This window comes from Schistocerca cancellata, unplaced genomic scaffold, assembly GCF_023864275.1.
Source record: "Schistocerca cancellata isolate TAMUIC-IGC-003103 unplaced genomic scaffold, iqSchCanc2.1 HiC_scaffold_1083, whole genome shotgun sequence".
Classification (NCBI taxonomy): Eukaryota; Metazoa; Arthropoda; class Insecta; order Orthoptera; family Acrididae; genus Schistocerca; species Schistocerca cancellata.
In genome coordinates this window covers 321,740-340,290 of record NW_026047082.1, presented here as the reverse complement: position 1 = coordinate 340,290, position 18,551 = coordinate 321,740, and the positions used below count along the sequence as shown (strand labels likewise).

Genomic DNA, 18,551 nt, shown 5'->3' with positions numbered 1-18,551 from the left:
GAATGCTACAGACGCTGAATCCTGCACTGCACTGCTTAAAAATGACGCCCGAACGCGATCGCCTAAGTACTCTTGCGGCGCACGCACGCGACGACTCTTGCCAAAGGACGCGAAATGTGCGTAGAGACGCTGTCTGGATGCGCTCGCCTACCCCGTAATGCGCCTACAGCTACGACCACCTTGAGCCGCCGACGACAGGCGGGAAGCAGACACAGCGCGGCGTGCGCGGACGGAAACCGTGCGGTGGTGGTGTAATGGTCAGCATAGTTGCCTTCCAAGCAGTTGATCCGGGTTCGATTCCCGGCCACCGCAGCCGGCTTTTACTTTTGCGTATGAGTACTTTTGCCACGCGTCCTTCAATTAATGTTTCTTTCCCCATCTTACTCGCTGCAGGCCACCCTATAGCGTGTGCGTCGATTCACCTTGAGTCTCGACTTGTCTCGACTTTGCTCGTCTGACGCGAGAGCTGACGCTCTCCAATCGGCCTATATAAAAAGGACAAGCACGCAAAACGACTGAGAGAGGTATGGCGAGGCGGGCGGGCACCACATTACTTATGCCTCAAGTAAATACCTGCTGCCTGTTATCATGTATTATCTGATTTTACATGTTCTGTCAGACAAATTCAGTTTTATTACTAGTAGATTTCTTTTTTTTTTTTCTTTGTTGAAAATTTTTCAACACGCTCCTTCATTTCACTGTGGCCGCACGGCGCGACTTGGCATACCGAGAGGCAAAATGTGGTGCCAGTGCCCTTGACCGAATAGCGCTGCAGCTCCGAAACCGAAGAGGAAAGAGAAATACGAATTGAAACTATCGGCAGTGCCGTGTGTTCGCAGGCGGTCACCCGCCCAAGCACTGACAACGTCCAGTTTCGCGCAGTAGCGGTGATCGGACGAGAAACTGTGCGTTCACCGTGCTGTGACCAGTGAAGTGTTTTAGCGCGTCCCGACAAGTCGCGTTCTGGTCCCCTATCAGTTCCCACACAATGTGACGATTTCTTTGTCACCATACTTCCCCGCCGAAATCGGCGCTGCCTTTTTGAAAGAGTGAAATCGTAGTGGCCCGTGGGGGGATCGAACCCACGACCTTCGCGTTATTAGCACGACGCTCTAACCAACTGAGCTAACGGGCCTCGGTGCAGACAGCCTTCCATCGCTTCGCGGGAATTGCTCTGCGTATTGCCATGTAACATTTCTATGGTAGCAGTCCAACAGTGGACCAGCGTCTCTTCTTTATTCCGCTGCTCGTAGTAATTTCATTGCTTGCCCGTTTCTCTCGGCTGTTTTCAGCTGACGTTAATGAACCAGTAGCTATAATGCGAGGAGGACGTGAAACAGCCTTTCGCAGGGTCAAAACTTGTCGTGATTTTTTCCGAAAAAATTCCGTTCCGGTACCGGGAATCGAACCCGGGCCTCCTGGGTGAGAGCCAGGTATCCTAGCCACTAGACCACACCGGACGTGCACACTTTTCTCCTCGCTTTCCGTGTCGCACTTTCCCTGTTTGCGAGCACCTTTTCGCGCGCCCATGTCAAAAGTCACAATCCATTGCTTTATGCCTCGTTGTTACAGGGGTAGGAGGAAAAGCAAAGCTGTAAGTAGTAATATTTATTTACTTATTTCGCAAGTAAAGACCTGCTGCCTGTCATCATACAGCAGGTCATACATTGTGTGACTTTACACGTTATATCGTACGAAATTCAGTTTTATTACTAGTACATTGTTCCTTGAAAATTTTTCGTAAGAACTGCAGGTAGTAATAACGGGAAGTAAACATTATCACGCTGAGTCGTTGAAGCCTTGTGGATAACAAAGTACGAAGTGTTTCGCTCCTTCGCAAACCCCAGAGCCGTCAATTTAGCTGTGGACGAAAGTAAATTAAATGCCCCGGGTGAGGATCGAACTCACGACCTTAAGATTATGAGACTTACGCGCTGCCTACTGCGCTACCGAGGCAAGTGACCGCCACGCCTTCTGGAATCTCTGTAACTACCAAATACCAGGGGTAGAGAGTCTGCACTTCCTGGCTCATTTTTTTCAGTTGCTACACGTCCATTCCCGGCGCGACAGGCAACTTGCGATGCTAGGCCGACGCCAGTATGTACAATAGCACATAAGAGTCCAAACGAGCAGTCGTGCGCGCTGCATGTTTGGTTATTTCCACACGGAAATACCACGGTTCATTCTCATGGCTCACGCAGTTCGAGTGCGAAAGACACGCAGCACCACTATCGGAGAAAAAACAAAATGATGCATCGGCCGGGAATCGAACCCGGGCCGCCCGCGTGGCAGGCGAGCATTCTACCACTGAACCACCGATGCTCAGCTTCCTGGTGCTTTCCGCGGCAGACGTCTGTGGGGAAAGTGGGACTGCCGTCCAGCGCCGTCGCATCCTCTCGAGAGAATGCTACAGACGCTGAATCCTGCACTGCACTGCTTAAAAATGACGCCCGAACGCGATCGCCTAAGTACTCTTGCGGCGCACGCACGCGACGACTCTTGCCAAAGGACGCGAAATGTGCGTAGAGACGCTGTCTGGATGCGCTCGCCTACCCCGTAATGCGCCTACAGCTACGACCACCTTGAGCCGCCGACGACAGGCGGGAAGCAGACACAGCGCGGCGTGCGCGGACGGAAACCGTGCGGTGGTGGTGTAATGGTCAGCATAGTTGCCTTCCAAGCAGTTGATCCGGGTTCGATTCCCGGCCACCGCAGCCGGCTTTTACTTTTGCGTATGAGTACTTTTGCCACGCGTCCTTCAATTAATGTTTCTTTCCCCATCTTACTCGCTGCAGGCCACCCTATAGCGTGTGCGTCGATTCACCTTGAGTCTCGACTTGTCTCGACTTTGCTCGTCTGACGCGAGAGCTGACGCTCTCCAATCGGCCTATATAAAAAGGACAAGCACGCAAAACGACTGAGAGAGGTATGGCGAGGCGGGCGGGCACCACATTACTTATGCCTCAAGTAAATACCTGCTGCCTGTTATCATGTATTGTCTGATTTTACATGTTCTGTCAGACAAATTCAGTTTTATTACTAGTAGATTTCTTTTTTTTTTTTCTTTGTTGAAAATTTTTCAACACGCTCCTTCATTTCACTGTGGCCGCACGGCGCGACTTGGCATACCGAGAGGCAAAATGTGGTGCCAGTGCCCTTGACCGAATAGCGCTGCAGCTCCGAAACCGAAGAGGAAAGAGAAATACGAATTGAAACTATCGGCAGTGCCGTGTGTTCGCAGGCGGTCACCCGCCCAAGCACTGACAACGTCCAGTTTCGCGCAGTAGCGGTGATCGGACGAGAAACTGTGCGTTCACCGTGCTGTGACCAGTGAAGTGTTTTAGCGCGTCCCGACAAGTCGCGTTCTGGTCCCCTATCAGTTCCCACACAATGTGACGATTTCTTTGTCACCATACTTCCCCGCCGAAATCGGCGCTGCCTTTTTGAAAGAGTGAAATCGTAGTGGCCCGTGGGGGGATCGAACCCACGACCTTCGCGTTATTAGCACGACGCTCTAACCAACTGAGCTAACGGGCCTCGGTGCAGACAGCCTTCCATCGCTTCGCGGGAATTGCTCTGCGTATTGCCATGTAACATTTCTATGGTAGCAGTCCAACAGTGGACCAGCGTCTCTTCTTTATTCCGCTGCTCGTAGTAATTTCATTGCTTGCCCGTTTCTCTCGGCTGTTTTCAGCTGACGTTAATGAACCAGTAGCTATAATGCGAGGAGGACGTGAAACAGCCTTTCGCAGGGTCAAAACTTGTCGTGATTTTTTCCGAAAAAATTCCGTTCCGGTACCGGGAATCGAACCCGGGCCTCCTGGGTGAGAGCCAGGTATCCTAGCCACTAGACCACACCGGACGTGCACATTTTTCTCCTCGCTTTCCGTTTCGCACTTTCCCTGTTTGCGAGCACCTTTTCGCGCGCCCATGTCAAAAGTCACAATCCATTGCTTTATGCCTCGTTGTTACAGGGGTAGGAGGAAAAGCAAAGCTGTAAGTAGTAATATTTATTTACTTATTTCGCAAGTAAAGACCTGCTGCCTGTCATCATACAGCAGGTCATACATTGTGTGACTTTACACGTTATATCGTACGAAATTCAGTTTTATTACTAGTACATTGTTCCTTGAAAATTTTTCGTAAGAACTGCAGGTAGTAATAACGGGAAGTAAACATTATCACGCTGAGTCGTTGAAGCCTTGTGGATAACAAAGTACGAAGTGTTTCGCTCCTTCGCAAACCCCAGAGCCGTCAATTTAGCTGTGGACGAAAGTAAATTAAATGCCCCGGGTGAGGATCGAACTCACGACCTTAAGATTATGAGACTTACGCGCTGCCTACTGCGCTACCGAGGCAAGTGACCGCCACGCCTTCTGGAATCTCTGTAACTACCAAATACCAGGGGTAGAGAGTCTGCACTTCCTGGCTCATTTTTTTCAGTTGCTACACGTCCATTCCCGGCGCGACAGGCAACTTGCGATGCTAGGCCGACGCCAGTATGTACAATAGCACATAAGAGTCCAAACGAGCAGTCGTGCGCGCTGCATGTTTGGTTATTTCCACACGGAAATACCACGGTTCATTCTCATGGCTCACGCAGTTCGAGTGCGAAAGACACGCAGCACCACTATCGGAGAAAAAACAAAATGATGCATCGGCCGGGAATCGAACCCGGGCCGCCCGCGTGGCAGGCGAGCATTCTACCACTGAACCACCGATGCTCAGCTTCCTGGTGCTTTCCGCGGCAGACGTCTGTGGGGAAAGTGGGACTGCCGTCCAGCGCCGTCGCATCCTCTCGAGAGAATGCTACAGACGCTGAATCCTGCACTGCACTGCTTAAAAATGACGCCCAAACGCGATCGCCTAAGTACTCTTGCGGCGCACGCACGCGACGACTCTTGCCAAAGGACGCGAAATGTGCGTAGAGACGCTGTCTGGATGCGCTCGCCTACCCCGTAATGCGCCTACAGCTACGACCACCTTGAGCCGCCGACGACAGGCGGGAAGCAGACACAGCGCGGCGTGCGCGGACGGAAACCGTGCGGTGGTGGTGTAATGGTCAGCATAGTTGCCTTCCAAGCAGTTGATCCGGGTTCGATTCCCGGCCACCGCAGCCGGCTTTTACTTTTGCGTATGAGTACTTTTGCCACGCGTCCTTCAATTAATGTTTCTTTCCCCATCTTACTCGCTGCAGGCCACCCTATAGCGTGTGCGTCGATTCACCTTGAGTCTCGACTTGTCTCGACTTTGCTCGTCTGACGCGAGAGCTGACGCTCTCCAATCGGCCTATATAAAAAGGACAAGCACGCAAAACGACTGAGAGAGGTATGGCGAGGCGGGCGGGCACCACATTACTTATGCCTCAAGTAAATACCTGCTGCCTGTTATCATGTATTATCTGATTTTACATGTTCTGTCAGACAAATTCAGTTTTATTACTAGTAGATTTCTTTTTTTTTTTTTCTTTGTTGAAAATTTTTCAACACGCTCCTTCATTTCACTGTGGCCGCACGGCGCGACTTGGCATACCGAGAGGCAAAATGTGGCGCCAGTGCCCTTGACCGAATAGCGCTGCAGCTCCGAAACCGAAGAGGAAAGAGAAATACGAATTGAAACTATCGGCAGTGCCGTGTGTTCGCAGGCGGTCACCCGCCCAAGCACTGACAACGTCCAGTTTCGCGCAGTAGCGGTGATCGGACGAGAAACTGTGCGTTCACCGTGCTGTGACCAGTGAAGTGTTTTAGCGCGTCCCGACAAGTCGCGTTCTGGTCCCCTATCAGTTCCCACACAATGTGACGATTTCTTTGTCACCATACTTCCCCGCCGAAATCGGCGCTGCCTTTTTGAAAGAGTGAAATCGTAGTGGCCCGTGGGGGGATCGAACCCACGACCTTCGCGTTATTAGCACGACGCTCTAACCAACTGAGCTAACGGGCCTCGGGGCAGACAGCCTTCCATCGCTTCGCGGGAATTGCTCTGCGTATTGCCATGTAACATTTCTATGGTAGCAGTCCAACAGTGGACCAGCGTCTCTTCTTTATTCCGCTGCTCGTAGTAATTTCATTGCTTGCCCGTTTCTCTCGGCTGTTTTCAGCTGACGTTAATGAACCAGTAGCTATAATGCGAGGAGGACGTGAAACAGCCTTTCGCAGGGTCAAAACTTGTCGTGATTTTTTCCGAAAAAATTCCGTTCCGGTACCGGGAATCGAACCCGGGCCTCCTGGGTGAGAGCCAGGTATCCTAGCCACTAGACCACACCGGACGTGCACATTTTTCTCCTCGCTTTCCGTGTCGCACTTTCCCTGTTTGCGAGCACCTTTTCGCGCGCCCATGTCAAAAGTCACAATCCATTGCTTTATGCCTCGTTGTTACAGGGGTAGGAGGAAAAGCAAAGCTGTAAGTAGTAATATTTATTTACTTATTTCGCAAGTAAAGACCTGCTGCCTGTCATCATACAGCAGGTCATACATTGTGTGACTTTACACGTTATATCGTACGAAATTCAGTTTTATTACTAGTACATTGTTCCTTGAAAATTTTTCGTAAGAACTGCAGGTAGTAATAACGGGAAGTAAACATTATCACGCTGAGTCGTTGAAGCCTTGTGGATAACAAAGTACGAAGTGTTTCGCTCCTTCGCAAACCCCAGAGCCGTCAATTTAGCTGTGGACGAAAGTAAATTAAATGCCCCGGGTGAGGATCGAACTCACGACTTTAAGATTATGAGACTTACGCGCTGCCTACTGCGCTACCGAGGCAAGTGACCGCCACGCCTTCTGGAATCTCTGTAACTACCAAATACCAGGGGTAGAGAGTCTGCACTTCCTGGCTCATTTTTTTCAGTTGCTACACGTCCATTCCCGGCGCGACAGGCAACTTGCGATGCTAGGCCGACGCCAGTATGTACAATAGCACATAAGAGTCCAAACGAGCAGTCGTGCGCGCTGCATGTTTGGTTATTTCCACACGGAAATACCACGGTTCATTCTCATGGCTCACGCAGTTCGAGTGCGAAAGACACGCAGCACCACTATCGGAGAAAAAACAAAATGATGCATCGGCCGGGAATCGAACCCGGGCCGCCCGCGTGGCAGGCGAGCATTCTACCACTGAACCACCGATGCTCAGCTTCCTGGTGCTTTCCGCGGCAGACGTCTGTGGGGAAAGTGGGACTGCCGTCCAGCGCCGTCGCATCCTCTCGAGAGAATGCTACAGACGCTGAATCCTGCACTGCACTGCTTAAAAATGACGCCCGAACGCGATCGCCTAAGTACTCTTGCGGCGCACGCACGCGACGACTCTTGCCAAAGGACGCGAAATGTGCGTAGAGACGCTGTCTGGATGCGCTCGCCTACCCCGTAATGCGCCTACAGCTACGACCACCTTGAGCCGCCGACGACAGGCGGGAAGCAGACACAGCGCGGCGTGCGCGGACGGAAACCGTGCGGTGGTGGTGTAATGGTCAGCATAGTTGCCTTCCAAGCAGTTGATCCGGGTTCGATTCCCGGCCACCGCAGCCGGCTTTTACTTTTGCGTATGAGTACTTTTGCCACGCGTCCTTCAATTAATGTTTCTTTCCCCATCTTACTCGCTGCAGGCCACCCTATAGCGTGTGCGTCGATTCACCTTGAGTCTCGACTTGTCTCGACTTTGCTCGTCTGACGCGAGAGCTGACGCTCTCCAATCGGCCTATATAAAAAGGACAAGCACGCAAAACGACTGAGAGAGGTATGGCGAGGCGGGCGGGCACCACATTACTTATGCCTCAAGTAAATACCTGCTGCCTGTTATCATGTATTATCTGATTTTACATGTTCTGTCAGACAAATTCAGTTTTATTACTAGTAGATTTCTTTTTTTTTTTTCTTTGTTGAAAATTTTTCAACACGCTCCTTCATTTCACTGTGGCCGCACGGCGCGACTTGGCATACCGAGAGGCAAAATGTGGCGCCAGTGCCCTTGACCGAATAGCGCTGCAGCTCCGAAACCGAAGAGGAAAGAGAAATACGAATTGAAACTATCGGCAGTGCCGTGTGTTCGCAGGCGGTCACCCGCCCAAGCACTGACAACGTCCAGTTTCGCGCAGTAGCGGTGATCGGACGAGAAACTGTGCGTTCACCGTGCTGTGACCAGTGAAGTGTTTTAGCGCGTCCCGACAAGTCGCGTTCTGGTCCCCTATCAGTTCCCACACAATGTGACGATTTCTTTGTCACCATACTTCCCCGCCGAAATCGGCGCTGCCTTTTTGAAAGAGTGAAATCGTAGTGGCCCGTGGGGGGATCGAACCCACGACCTTCGCGTTATTAGCACGACGCTCTAACCAACTGAGCTAACGGGCCTCGGGGCAGACAGCCTTCCATCGCTTCGCGGGAATTGCTCTGCGTATTGCCATGTAACATTTCTATGGTAGCAGTCCAACAGTGGACCAGCGTCTCTTCTTTATTCCGCTGCTCGTAGTAATTTCATTGCTTGCCCGTTTCTCTCGGCTGTTTTCAGCTGACGTTAATGAACCAGTAGCTATAATGCGAGGAGGACGTGAAACAGCCTTTCGCAGGGTCAAAACTTGTCGTGATTTTTTCCGAAAAAATTCCGTTCCGGTACCGGGAATCGAACCCGGGCCTCCTGGGTGAGAGCCAGGTATCCTAGCCACTAGACCACACCGGACGTGCACATTTTTCTCCTCGCTTTCCGTGTCGCACTTTCCCTGTTTGCGAGCACCTTTTCGCGCGCCCATGTCAAAAGTCACAATCCATTGCTTTATGCCTCGTTGTTACAGGGGTAGGAGGAAAAGCAAAGCTGTAAGTAGTAATATTTATTTACTTATTTCGCAAGTAAAGACCTGCTGCCTGTCATCATACAGCAGGTCATACATTGTGTGACTTTACACGTTATATCGTACGAAATTCAGTTTTATTACTAGTACATTGTTCCTTGAAAATTTTTCGTAAGAACTGCAGGTAGTAATAACGGGAAGTAAACATTATCACGCTGAGTCGTTGAAGCCTTGTGGATAACAAAGTACGAAGTGTTTCGCTCCTTCGCAAACCCCAGAGCCGTCAATTTAGCTGTGGACGAAAGTAAATTAAATGCCCCGGGTGAGGATCGAACTCACGACTTTAAGATTATGAGACTTACGCGCTGCCTACTGCGCTACCGAGGCAAGTGACCGCCACGCCTTCTGGAATCTCTGTAACTACCAAATACCAGGGGTAGAGAGTCTGCACTTCCTGGCTCATTTTTTTCAGTTGCTACACGTCCATTCCCGGCGCGACAGGCAACTTGCGATGCTAGGCCGACGCCAGTATGTACAATAGCACATAAGAGTCCAAACGAGCAGTCGTGCGCGCTGCATGTTTGGTTATTTCCACACGGAAATACCACGGTTCATTCTCATGGCTCACGCAGTTCGAGTGCGAAAGACACGCAGCACCACTATCGGAGAAAAAACAAAATGATGCATCGGCCGGGAATCGAACCCGGGCCGCCCGCGTGGCAGGCGAGCATTCTACCACTGAACCACCGATGCTCAGCTTCCTGGTGCTTTCCGCGGCAGACGTCTGTGGGGAAAGTGGGACTGCCGTCCAGCGCCGTCGCATCCTCTCGAGAGAATGCTACAGACGCTGAATCCTGCACTGCACTGCTTAAAAATGACGCCCGAACGCGATCGCCTAAGTACTCTTGCGGCGCACGCACGCGACGACTCTTGCCAAAGGACGCGAAATGTGCGTAGAGACGCTGTCTGGATGCGCTCGCCTACCCCGTAATGCGCCTACAGCTACGACCACCTTGAGCCGCCGACGACAGGCGGGAAGCAGACACAGCGCGGCGTGCGCGGACGGAAACCGTGCGGTGGTGGTGTAATGGTCAGCATAGTTGCCTTCCAAGCAGTTGATCCGGGTTCGATTCCCGGCCACCGCAGCCGGCTTTTACTTTTGCGTATGAGTACTTTTGCCACGCGTCCTTCAATTAATGTTTCTTTCCCCATCTTACTCGCTGCAGGCCACCCTATAGCGTGTGCGTCGATTCACCTTGAGTCTCGACTTGTCTCGACTTTGCTCGTCTGACGCGAGAGCTGACGCTCTCCAATCGGCCTATATAAAAAGGACAAGCACGCAAAACGACTGAGAGAGGTATGGCGAGGCGGGCGGGCACCACATTACTTATGCCTCAAGTAAATACCTGCTGCCTGTTATCATGTATTATCTGATTTTACATGTTCTGTCAGACAAATTCAGTTTTATTACTAGTAGATTTCTTTTTTTTTTTTCTTTGTTGAAAATTTTTCAACACGCTCCTTCATTTCACTGTGGCCGCACGGCGCGACTTGGCATACCGAGAGGCAAAATGTGGCGCCAGTGCCCTTGACCGAATAGCGCTGCAGCTCCGAAACCGAAGAGGAAAGAGAAATACGAATTGAAACTATCGGCAGTGCCGTGTGTTCGCAGGCGGTCACCCGCCCAAGCACTGACAACGTCCAGTTTCGCGCAGTAGCGGTGATCGGACGAGAAACTGTGCGTTCACCGTGCTGTGACCAGTGAAGTGTTTTAGCGCGTCCCGACAAGTCGCGTTCTGGTCCCCTATCAGTTCCCACACAATGTGACGATTTCTTTGTCACCATACTTCCCCGCCGAAATCGGCGCTGCCTTTTTGAAAGAGTGAAATCGTAGTGGCCCGTGGGGGGATCGAACCCACGACCTTCGCGTTATTAGCACGACGCTCTAACCAACTGAGCTAACGGGCCTCGGTGCAGACAGCCTTCCATCGCTTCGCGGGAATTGCTCTGCGTATTGCCATGTAACATTTCTATGGTAGCAGTCCAACAGTGGACCAGCGTCTCTTCTTTATTCCGCTGCTCGTAGTAATTTCATTGCTTGCCCGTTTCTCTCGGCTGTTTTCAGCTGACGTTAATGAACCAGTAGCTATAATGCGAGGAGGACGTGAAACAGCCTTTCGCAGGGTCAAAACTTGTCGTGATTTTTTCCGAAAAAATTCCGTTCCGGTACCGGGAATCGAACCCGGGCCTCCTGGGTGAGAGACAGGTATCCTAGCCACTAGACCACACCGGACGTGCACATTTTTCTCCTCGCTTTCCGTGTCGCACTTTCCCTGTTTGCGAGCACCTTTTCGCGCGCCCATGTCAAAAGTCACAATCCATTGCTTTATGCCTCGTTGTTACAGGGGTAGGAGGAAAAGCAAAGCTGTAAGTAGTAATATTTATTTACTTATTTCGCAAGTAAAGACCTGCTGCCTGTCATCATACAGCAGGTCATACATTGTGTGACTTTACACGTTATATCGTACGAAATTCAGTTTTATTACTAGTACATTGTTCCTTGAAAATTTTTCGTAAGAACTGCAGGTAGTAATAACGGGAAGTAAACATTATCACGCTGAGTCGTTGAAGCCTTGTGGATAACAAAGTACGAAGTGTTTCGCTCCTTCGCAAACCCCAGAGCCGTCAATTTAGCTGTGGACGAAAGTAAATTAAATGCCCCGGGTGAGGATCGAACTCACGACCTTAAGATTATGAGACTTACGCGCTGCCTACTGCGCTACCGAGGCAAGTGACCGCCACGCCTTCTGGAATCTCTGTAACTACCAAATACCAGGGGTAGAGAGTCTGCACTTCCTGGCTCATTTTTTTCAGTTGCTACACGTCCATTCCCGGCGCGACAGGCAACTTGCGATGCTAGGCCGACGCCAGTATGTACAATAGCACATAAGAGTCCAAACGAGCAGTCGTGCGCGCTGCATGTTTGGTTATTTCCACACGGAAATACCACGGTTCATTCTCATGGCTCACGCAGTTCGAGTGCGAAAGACACGCAGCACCACTATCGGAGAAAAAACAAAATGATGCATCGGCCGGGAATCGAACCCGGGCCGCCCGCGTGGCAGGCGAGCATTCTACCACTGAACCACCGATGCTCAGCTTCCTGGTGCTTTCCGCGGCAGACGTCTGTGGGGAAAGTGGGACTGCCGTCCAGCGCCGTCGCATCCTCTCGAGAGAATGCTACAGACGCTGAATCCTGCACTGCACTGCTTAAAAATGACGCCCAAACGCGATCGCCTAAGTACTCTTGCGGCGCACGCACGCGACGACTCTTGCCAAAGGACGCGAAATGTGCGTAGAGACGCTGTCTGGATGCGCTCGCCTACCCCGTAATGCGCCTACAGCTACGACCACCTTGAGCCGCCGACGACAGGCGGGAAGCAGACACAGCGCGGCGTGCGCGGACGGAAACCGTGCGGTGGTGGTGTAATGGTCAGCATAGTTGCCTTCCAAGCAGTTGATCCGGGTTCGATTCCCGGCCACCGCAGCCGGCTTTTACTTTTGCGTATGAGTACTTTTGCCACGCGTCCTTCAATTAATGTTTCTTTCCCCATCTTACTCGCTGCAGGCCACCCTATAGCGTGTGCGTCGATTCACCTTGAGTCTCGACTTGTCTCGACTTTGCTCGTCTGACGCGAGAGCTGACGCTCTCCAATCGGCCTATATAAAAAGGACAAGCACGCAAAACGACTGAGAGAGGTATGGCGAGGCGGGCGGGCACCACATTACTTATGCCTCAAGTAAATACCTGCTGCCTGTTATCATGTATTATCTGATTTTACATGTTCTGTCAGACAAATTCAGTTTTATTACTAGTAGATTTCTTTTTTTTTTTTCTTTGTTGAAAATTTTTCAACACGCTCCTTCATTTCACTGTGGCCGCACGGCGCGACTTGGCATACCGAGAGGCAAAATGTGGCGCCAGTGCCCTTGACCGAATAGCGCTGCAGCTCCGAAACCGAAGAGGAAAGAGAAATACGAATTGAAACTATCGGCAGTGCCGTGTGTTCGCAGGCGGTCACCCGCCCAAGCACTGACAACGTCCAGTTTCGCGCAGTAGCGGTGATCGGACGAGAAACTGTGCGTTCACCGTGCTGTGACCAGTGAAGTGTTTTAGCGCGTCCCGACAAGTCGCGTTCTGGTCCCCTATCAGTTCCCACACAATGTGACGATTTCTTTGTCACCATACTTCCCCGCCGAAATCGGCGCTGCCTTTTTGAAAGAGTGAAATCGTAGTGGCCCGTGGGGGGATCGAACCCACGACCTTCGCGTTATTAGCACGACGCTCTAACCAACTGAGCTAACGGGCCTCGGTGCAGACAGCCTTCCATCGCTTCGCGGGAATTGCTCTGCGTATTGCCATGTAACATTTCTATGGTAGCAGTCCAACAGTGGACCAGCGTCTCTTCTTTATTCCGCTGCTCGTAGTAATTTCATTGCTTGCCCGTTTCTCTCGGCTGTTTTCAGCTGACGTTAATGAACCAGTAGCTATAATGCGAGGAGGACGTGAAACAGCCTTTCGCAGGGTCAAAACTTGTCGTGATTTTTTCCGAAAAAATTCCGTTCCGGTACCGGGAATCGAACCCGGGCCTCCTGGGTGAGAGACAGGTATCCTAGCCACTAGACCACACCGGACGTGCACATTTTTCTCCTCGCTTTCCGTGTCGCACTTTCCCTGTTTGCGAGCACCTTTTCGCGCGCCCATGTCAAAAGTCACAATCCATTGCTTTATGCCTCGTTGTTACAGGGGTAGGAGGAAAAGCAAAGCTGTAAGTAGTAATATTTATTTACTTATTTCGCAAGTAAAGACCTGCTGCCTGTCATCATACAGCAGGTCATACATTGTGTGACTTTACACGTTATATCGTACGAAATTCAGTTTTATTACTAGTACATTGTTCCTTGAAAATTTTTCGTAAGAACTGCAGGTAGTAATAACGGGAAGTAAACATTATCACGCTGAGTCGTTGAAGCCTTGTGGATAACAAAGTACGAAGTGTTTCGCTCCTTCGCAAACCCCAGAGCCGTCAATTTAGCTGTGGACGAAAGTAAATTAAATGCCCCGGGTGAGGATCGAACTCACGACCTTAAGATTATGAGACTTACGCGCTGCCTACTGCGCTACCGAGGCAAGTGACCGCCACGCCTTCTGGAATCTCTGTAACTACCAAATACCAGGGGTAGAGAGTCTGCACTTCCTGGCTCATTTTTTTCAGTTGCTACACGTCCATTCCCGGCGCGACAGGCAACTTGCGATGCTAGGCCGACGCCAGTATGTACAATAGCACATAAGAGTCCAAACGAGCAGTCGTGCGCGCTGCATGTTTGGTTATTTCCACACGGAAATACCACGGTTCATTCTCATGGCTCACGCAGTTCGAGTGCGAAAGACACGCAGCACCACTATCGGAGAAAAAACAAAATGATGCATCGGCCGGGAATCGAACCCGGGCCGCCCGCGTGGCAGGCGAGCATTCTACCACTGAACCACCGATGCTCAGCTTCCTGGTGCTTTCCGCGGCAGACGTCTGTGGGGAAAGTGGGACTGCCGTCCAGCGCCGTCGCATCCTCTCGAGAGAATGCTACAGACGCTGAATCCTGCACTGCACTGCTTAAAAATGACGCCCAAACGCGATCGCCTAAGTACTCTTGCGGCGCACGCACGCGACGACTCTTGCCAAAGGACGCGAAATGTGCGTAGAGACGCTGTCTGGATGCGCTCGCCTACCCCGTAATGCGCCTACAGCTACGACCACCTTGAGCCGCCGACGACAGGCGGGAAGCAGACACAGCGCGGCGTGCGCGGACGGAAACCGTGCGGTGGTGGTGTAATGGTCAGCATAGTTGCCTTCCAAGCAGTTGATCCGGGTTCGATTCCCGGCCACCGCAGCCGGCTTTTACTTTTGCGTATGAGTACTTTTGCCACGCGTCCTTCAATTAATGTTTCTTTCCCCATCTTACTCGCTGCAGGCCACCCTATAGCGTGTGCGTCGATTCACCTTGAGTCTCGACTTGTCTCGACTTTGCTCGTCTGACGCGAGAGCTGACGCTCTCCAATCGGCCTATATAAAAAGGACAAGCACGCAAAACGACTGAGAGAGGTATGGCGAGGCAGGCGGGCACCACATTACTTATGCCTCAAGTAAATACCTGCTGCCTGTTATCATGTATTATCTGATTTTACATGTTCTGTCAGACAAATTCAGTTTTATTACTAGTAGAGTTCTTTTTTTTTTTTTCTTTGTTGAAAATTTTTCAACACGCTCCTTCATTTCACTGTGGCCGCACGGCGCGACTTGGCATACCGAGAGGCAAAATGTGGCGCCAGTGCCCTTGACCGAATAGCGCTGCAGCTCCGAAACCGAAGAGGAAAGAGAAATACGAATTGAAACTATCGGCAGTGCCGTGTGTTCGCAGGCGGTCACCCGCCCAAGCACTGACAACGTCCAGTTTCGCGCAGTAGCGGTGATCGGACGAGAAACTGTGCGTTCACCGTGCTGTGACCAGTGAAGTGTTTTAGCGCGTCCCGACAAGTCGCGTTCTGGTCCCCTATCAGTTCCCACACAATGTGACGATTTCTTTGTCACCATACTTCCCCGCCGAAATCGGCGCTGCCTTTTTGAAAGAGTGAAATCGTAGTGGCCCGTGGGGGGATCGAACCCACGACCTTCGCGTTATTAGCACGACGCTCTAACCAACTGAGCTAACGGGCCTCGGTGCAGACAGCCTTCCATCGCTTCGCGGGAATTGCTCTGCGTATTGCCATGTAACATTTCTATGGTAGCAGTCCAACAGTGGACCAGCGTCTCTTCTTTATTCCGCTGCTCGTAGTAATTTCATTGCTTGCCCGTTTCTCTCGGCTGTTTTCAGCTGACGTTAATGAACCAGTAGCTATAATGCGAGGAGGACGTGAAACAGCCTTTCGCAGGGTCAAAACTTGTCGTGATTTTTTCCGAAAAAATTCCGTTCCGGTACCGGGAATCGAACCCGGGCCTCCTGGGTGAGAGCCAGGTATCCTAGCCACTAGACCACACCGGACGTGCACATTTTTCTCCTCGCTTTCCGTGTCGCACTTTCCCTGTTTGCGAGCACCTTTTCGCGCGCCCATGTCAAAAGTCACAATCCATTGCTTTATGCCTCGTTGTTACAGGGGTAGGAGGAAAAGCAAAGCTGTAAGTAGTAATATTTATTTACTTATTTCGCAAGTAAAGACCTGCTGCCTGTCATCATACAGCAGGTCATACATTGTGTGACTTTACACGTTATATCGTACGAAATTCAGTTTTATTACTAGTACATTGTTCCTTGAAAATTTTTCGTAAGAACTGCAGGTAGTAATAACGGGAAGTAAACATTATCACGCTGAGTCGTTGAAGCCTTGTGGATAACAAAGTACGAAGTGTTTCGCTCCTTCGCAAACCCCAGAGCCGTCAATTTAGCTGTGGACGAAAGTAAATTAAATGCCCCGGGTGAGGATCGAACTCACGACCTTAAGATTATGAGACTTACGCGCTGCCTACTGCGCTACCGAGGCAAGTGACCGCCACGCCTTCTGGAATCTCTGTAACTACCAAATACCAGGGGTAGAGAGTCTGCACTTCCTGGCTCATTTTTTTCAGTTGCTACACGTCCATTCCCGGCGCGACAGGCAACTTGCGATGCTAGGCCGACGCCAGTATGTACAATAGCACATAAGAGTCCAAACGAGCAGTCGTGCGCGCTGCATGTTTGGTTATTTCCACACGGAAATACCACGGTTCATTCTCATGGCTCACGCAGTTCGAGTGCGAAAGACACGCAGCACCACTATCGGAGAAAAAACAAAATGATGCATCGGCCGGGAATCGAACCCGGGCCGCCCGCGTGGCAGGCGAGCATTCTACCACTGAACCACCGATGCTCAGCTTCCTGGTGCTTTCCGCGGCAGACGTCTGTGGGGAAAGTGGGACTGCCGTCCAGCGCCGTCGCATCCTCTCGAGAGAATGCTACAGACGCTGAATCCTGCACTGCACTGCTTAAAAATGACGCCCGAACGCGATCGCCTAAGTACTCTTGCGGCGCACGCACGCGACGACTCTTGCCAAAGGACGCGAAATGTGCGTAGAGACGCTGTCTGGATGCGCTCGCCTACCCCGTAATGCGCCTACAGCTACGACCACCTTGAGCCGCCGACGACAGGCGGGAAGCAGACACAGCGCGGCGTGCGCGGACGGAAACCGTGCGGTGGTGGTGTAATGGTCAGCATAGTTGCCTTCCAAGCAGTTGATCCGGGTTCGATTCCCGGCCACCGCAGCCGGCTTTTACTTTTGCGTATGAGTACTTTTGCCACGCGTCCTTCAATTAATGTTTCTTTCCCCATCTTACTCGCTGCAGGCCACCCTATAGCGTGTGCGTCGATTCACCTTGAGTCTCGACTTGTCTCGACTTTGCTCGTCTGACGCGAGAGCTGACGCTCTCCAATCGGCCTATATAAAAAGGACAAGCACGCAAAACGACTGAGAGAGGTATGGCGAGGCGGGCGGGCACCACATTACTTATGCCTCAAGTAAATACCTGCTGCCTGTTATCATGTATTGTCTGATTTTACATGTTCTGTCAGACAAATTCAGTTTTATTACTAGTAGATTTCTTTTTTTTTTTTCTTTGTTGAAAATTTTTCAACACGCTCCTTCATTTCACTGTGGCCGCACGGCGCGACTTGGCATACCGAGAGGCAAAATGTGGCGCCAGTGCCCTTGACCGAATAGCGCTGCAGCTCCGAAACCGAAGAGGAAAGAGAAATACGAATTGAAACTATCGGCAGTGCCGTGTGTTCGCAGGCGGTCACCCGCCCAAGCACTGACAACGTCCAGTTTCGCGCAGTAGCGGTGATCGGACGAGAAACTGTGCGTTCACCGTGCTGTGACCAGTGAAGTGTTTTAGCGCGTCCCGACAAGTCGCGTTCTGGTCCCCTATCAGTTCCCACACAATGTGACGATTTCTTTGTCACCATACTTCCCCGCCGAAATCGGCGCTGCCTTTTTGAAAGAGTGAAATCGTAGTGGCCCGTGGGGGGATCGAACCCACGACCTTCGCGTTATTAGCACGACGCTCTAACCAACTGAGCTAACGGGCCTCGGTGCAGACAGCCTTCCATCGCTTCGCGGGAATTGCTCTGCGTATTGCCATGTAACATTTCTATGGTAGCAGTCCAACAGTGGACCAGCGTCTCTTCTTTATTCCGCTGCTCGTAGTAATTTCATTGCTTGCCCGTTTCTCTCGGCTGTTTTCAGCTGACGTTAATGAACCAGTAGCTATAATGCGAGGAGGACGTGAAACAGCCTTTCGCAGGGTCAAAACTTGTCGTGATTTTTTCCGAAAAAATTCCGTTCCGGTACCGGGAATCGAACCCGGGCCTCCTGGGTGAGAGCCAGGTATCCTAGCCACTAGACCACACCGGACGTGCACATTTTTCTCCTCGCTTTCCGTGTCGCACTTTCCCTGTTTGCGAGCACCTTTTCGCGCGCCCATGTCAAAAGTCACAATCCATTGCTTTATGCCTCGTTGTTACAGGGGTAGGAGGAAAAGCAAAGCTGTAAGTAGTAATATTTATTTACTTATTTCGCAAGTAAAGACCTGCTGCCTGTCATCATACAGCAGGTCATACATTGTGTGACTTTACACGTTATATCGTACGAAATTCAGTTTTATTACTAGTACATTGTTCCTTGAAAAT

General features: G+C 51.2%; 38 non-coding genes across 38 annotated transcripts; 8 read left to right on the top strand and 30 right to left on the bottom strand.

Moving 5' to 3' along the window:
• The first annotated feature begins 240 nt into the window (after window positions 1-240).
• On the top strand, window positions 241-312 carry Trnag-ucc (transfer RNA glycine (anticodon UCC)). Its single transcript has one exon. It is a non-coding gene; the product is annotated as a tRNA-Gly (tRNA).
• A 749-nt stretch (window positions 313-1,061) lies between these two features.
• Window positions 1,062-1,135, bottom strand: Trnai-aau (transfer RNA isoleucine (anticodon AAU)). The gene has a single exon. It is a non-coding gene; the product is annotated as a tRNA-Ile (tRNA).
• A 253-nt stretch (window positions 1,136-1,388) lies between these two features.
• Trnae-cuc (transfer RNA glutamic acid (anticodon CUC)) lies at window positions 1,389-1,460 on the bottom strand. The gene has a single exon. It is a non-coding gene; the product is annotated as a tRNA-Glu (tRNA).
• A 423-nt stretch (window positions 1,461-1,883) lies between these two features.
• On the bottom strand, window positions 1,884-1,956 carry Trnam-cau (transfer RNA methionine (anticodon CAU)). Its single transcript has one exon. It is a non-coding gene; the product is annotated as a tRNA-Met (tRNA).
• A 295-nt stretch (window positions 1,957-2,251) lies between these two features.
• Trnag-gcc (transfer RNA glycine (anticodon GCC)) lies at window positions 2,252-2,322 on the bottom strand. Its single transcript has one exon. It is a non-coding gene; the product is annotated as a tRNA-Gly (tRNA).
• Window positions 2,323-2,642: 320 nt separating this feature from the next.
• On the top strand, window positions 2,643-2,714 carry Trnag-ucc (transfer RNA glycine (anticodon UCC)). Its single transcript has one exon. It is a non-coding gene; the product is annotated as a tRNA-Gly (tRNA).
• A 749-nt stretch (window positions 2,715-3,463) lies between these two features.
• Window positions 3,464-3,537, bottom strand: Trnai-aau (transfer RNA isoleucine (anticodon AAU)). Its single transcript has one exon. It is a non-coding gene; the product is annotated as a tRNA-Ile (tRNA).
• A 253-nt stretch (window positions 3,538-3,790) lies between these two features.
• On the bottom strand, window positions 3,791-3,862 carry Trnae-cuc (transfer RNA glutamic acid (anticodon CUC)). The gene has a single exon. It is a non-coding gene; the product is annotated as a tRNA-Glu (tRNA).
• Window positions 3,863-4,285: 423 nt separating this feature from the next.
• On the bottom strand, window positions 4,286-4,358 carry Trnam-cau (transfer RNA methionine (anticodon CAU)). Its single transcript has one exon. It is a non-coding gene; the product is annotated as a tRNA-Met (tRNA).
• Window positions 4,359-4,653: 295 nt separating this feature from the next.
• Window positions 4,654-4,724, bottom strand: Trnag-gcc (transfer RNA glycine (anticodon GCC)). The gene has a single exon. It is a non-coding gene; the product is annotated as a tRNA-Gly (tRNA).
• Window positions 4,725-5,044: 320 nt separating this feature from the next.
• Window positions 5,045-5,116, top strand: Trnag-ucc (transfer RNA glycine (anticodon UCC)). The gene has a single exon. It is a non-coding gene; the product is annotated as a tRNA-Gly (tRNA).
• A 750-nt stretch (window positions 5,117-5,866) lies between these two features.
• Window positions 5,867-5,940, bottom strand: Trnai-aau (transfer RNA isoleucine (anticodon AAU)). Its single transcript has one exon. It is a non-coding gene; the product is annotated as a tRNA-Ile (tRNA).
• A 253-nt stretch (window positions 5,941-6,193) lies between these two features.
• On the bottom strand, window positions 6,194-6,265 carry Trnae-cuc (transfer RNA glutamic acid (anticodon CUC)). The gene has a single exon. It is a non-coding gene; the product is annotated as a tRNA-Glu (tRNA).
• A 423-nt stretch (window positions 6,266-6,688) lies between these two features.
• Trnam-cau (transfer RNA methionine (anticodon CAU)) lies at window positions 6,689-6,761 on the bottom strand. The gene has a single exon. It is a non-coding gene; the product is annotated as a tRNA-Met (tRNA).
• Window positions 6,762-7,056: 295 nt separating this feature from the next.
• Trnag-gcc (transfer RNA glycine (anticodon GCC)) lies at window positions 7,057-7,127 on the bottom strand. The gene has a single exon. It is a non-coding gene; the product is annotated as a tRNA-Gly (tRNA).
• Window positions 7,128-7,447: 320 nt separating this feature from the next.
• Trnag-ucc (transfer RNA glycine (anticodon UCC)) lies at window positions 7,448-7,519 on the top strand. Its single transcript has one exon. It is a non-coding gene; the product is annotated as a tRNA-Gly (tRNA).
• Window positions 7,520-8,268: 749 nt separating this feature from the next.
• Window positions 8,269-8,342, bottom strand: Trnai-aau (transfer RNA isoleucine (anticodon AAU)). The gene has a single exon. It is a non-coding gene; the product is annotated as a tRNA-Ile (tRNA).
• Window positions 8,343-8,595: 253 nt separating this feature from the next.
• Window positions 8,596-8,667, bottom strand: Trnae-cuc (transfer RNA glutamic acid (anticodon CUC)). Its single transcript has one exon. It is a non-coding gene; the product is annotated as a tRNA-Glu (tRNA).
• Window positions 8,668-9,090: 423 nt separating this feature from the next.
• On the bottom strand, window positions 9,091-9,163 carry Trnam-cau (transfer RNA methionine (anticodon CAU)). The gene has a single exon. It is a non-coding gene; the product is annotated as a tRNA-Met (tRNA).
• Window positions 9,164-9,458: 295 nt separating this feature from the next.
• Trnag-gcc (transfer RNA glycine (anticodon GCC)) lies at window positions 9,459-9,529 on the bottom strand. Its single transcript has one exon. It is a non-coding gene; the product is annotated as a tRNA-Gly (tRNA).
• Window positions 9,530-9,849: 320 nt separating this feature from the next.
• Window positions 9,850-9,921, top strand: Trnag-ucc (transfer RNA glycine (anticodon UCC)). Its single transcript has one exon. It is a non-coding gene; the product is annotated as a tRNA-Gly (tRNA).
• A 749-nt stretch (window positions 9,922-10,670) lies between these two features.
• Window positions 10,671-10,744, bottom strand: Trnai-aau (transfer RNA isoleucine (anticodon AAU)). Its single transcript has one exon. It is a non-coding gene; the product is annotated as a tRNA-Ile (tRNA).
• A 253-nt stretch (window positions 10,745-10,997) lies between these two features.
• Trnae-cuc (transfer RNA glutamic acid (anticodon CUC)) lies at window positions 10,998-11,069 on the bottom strand. The gene has a single exon. It is a non-coding gene; the product is annotated as a tRNA-Glu (tRNA).
• A 423-nt stretch (window positions 11,070-11,492) lies between these two features.
• Window positions 11,493-11,565, bottom strand: Trnam-cau (transfer RNA methionine (anticodon CAU)). The gene has a single exon. It is a non-coding gene; the product is annotated as a tRNA-Met (tRNA).
• A 295-nt stretch (window positions 11,566-11,860) lies between these two features.
• Trnag-gcc (transfer RNA glycine (anticodon GCC)) lies at window positions 11,861-11,931 on the bottom strand. The gene has a single exon. It is a non-coding gene; the product is annotated as a tRNA-Gly (tRNA).
• Window positions 11,932-12,251: 320 nt separating this feature from the next.
• Trnag-ucc (transfer RNA glycine (anticodon UCC)) lies at window positions 12,252-12,323 on the top strand. The gene has a single exon. It is a non-coding gene; the product is annotated as a tRNA-Gly (tRNA).
• Window positions 12,324-13,072: 749 nt separating this feature from the next.
• Trnai-aau (transfer RNA isoleucine (anticodon AAU)) lies at window positions 13,073-13,146 on the bottom strand. The gene has a single exon. It is a non-coding gene; the product is annotated as a tRNA-Ile (tRNA).
• A 253-nt stretch (window positions 13,147-13,399) lies between these two features.
• Window positions 13,400-13,471, bottom strand: Trnae-cuc (transfer RNA glutamic acid (anticodon CUC)). The gene has a single exon. It is a non-coding gene; the product is annotated as a tRNA-Glu (tRNA).
• A 423-nt stretch (window positions 13,472-13,894) lies between these two features.
• Window positions 13,895-13,967, bottom strand: Trnam-cau (transfer RNA methionine (anticodon CAU)). Its single transcript has one exon. It is a non-coding gene; the product is annotated as a tRNA-Met (tRNA).
• Window positions 13,968-14,262: 295 nt separating this feature from the next.
• Window positions 14,263-14,333, bottom strand: Trnag-gcc (transfer RNA glycine (anticodon GCC)). Its single transcript has one exon. It is a non-coding gene; the product is annotated as a tRNA-Gly (tRNA).
• A 320-nt stretch (window positions 14,334-14,653) lies between these two features.
• Trnag-ucc (transfer RNA glycine (anticodon UCC)) lies at window positions 14,654-14,725 on the top strand. The gene has a single exon. It is a non-coding gene; the product is annotated as a tRNA-Gly (tRNA).
• Window positions 14,726-15,475: 750 nt separating this feature from the next.
• On the bottom strand, window positions 15,476-15,549 carry Trnai-aau (transfer RNA isoleucine (anticodon AAU)). Its single transcript has one exon. It is a non-coding gene; the product is annotated as a tRNA-Ile (tRNA).
• A 253-nt stretch (window positions 15,550-15,802) lies between these two features.
• Window positions 15,803-15,874, bottom strand: Trnae-cuc (transfer RNA glutamic acid (anticodon CUC)). Its single transcript has one exon. It is a non-coding gene; the product is annotated as a tRNA-Glu (tRNA).
• Window positions 15,875-16,297: 423 nt separating this feature from the next.
• On the bottom strand, window positions 16,298-16,370 carry Trnam-cau (transfer RNA methionine (anticodon CAU)). Its single transcript has one exon. It is a non-coding gene; the product is annotated as a tRNA-Met (tRNA).
• Window positions 16,371-16,665: 295 nt separating this feature from the next.
• On the bottom strand, window positions 16,666-16,736 carry Trnag-gcc (transfer RNA glycine (anticodon GCC)). The gene has a single exon. It is a non-coding gene; the product is annotated as a tRNA-Gly (tRNA).
• Window positions 16,737-17,056: 320 nt separating this feature from the next.
• On the top strand, window positions 17,057-17,128 carry Trnag-ucc (transfer RNA glycine (anticodon UCC)). Its single transcript has one exon. It is a non-coding gene; the product is annotated as a tRNA-Gly (tRNA).
• Window positions 17,129-17,877: 749 nt separating this feature from the next.
• On the bottom strand, window positions 17,878-17,951 carry Trnai-aau (transfer RNA isoleucine (anticodon AAU)). The gene has a single exon. It is a non-coding gene; the product is annotated as a tRNA-Ile (tRNA).
• A 253-nt stretch (window positions 17,952-18,204) lies between these two features.
• Trnae-cuc (transfer RNA glutamic acid (anticodon CUC)) lies at window positions 18,205-18,276 on the bottom strand. Its single transcript has one exon. It is a non-coding gene; the product is annotated as a tRNA-Glu (tRNA).
• Window positions 18,277-18,551: the final 275 nt, after the last annotated feature.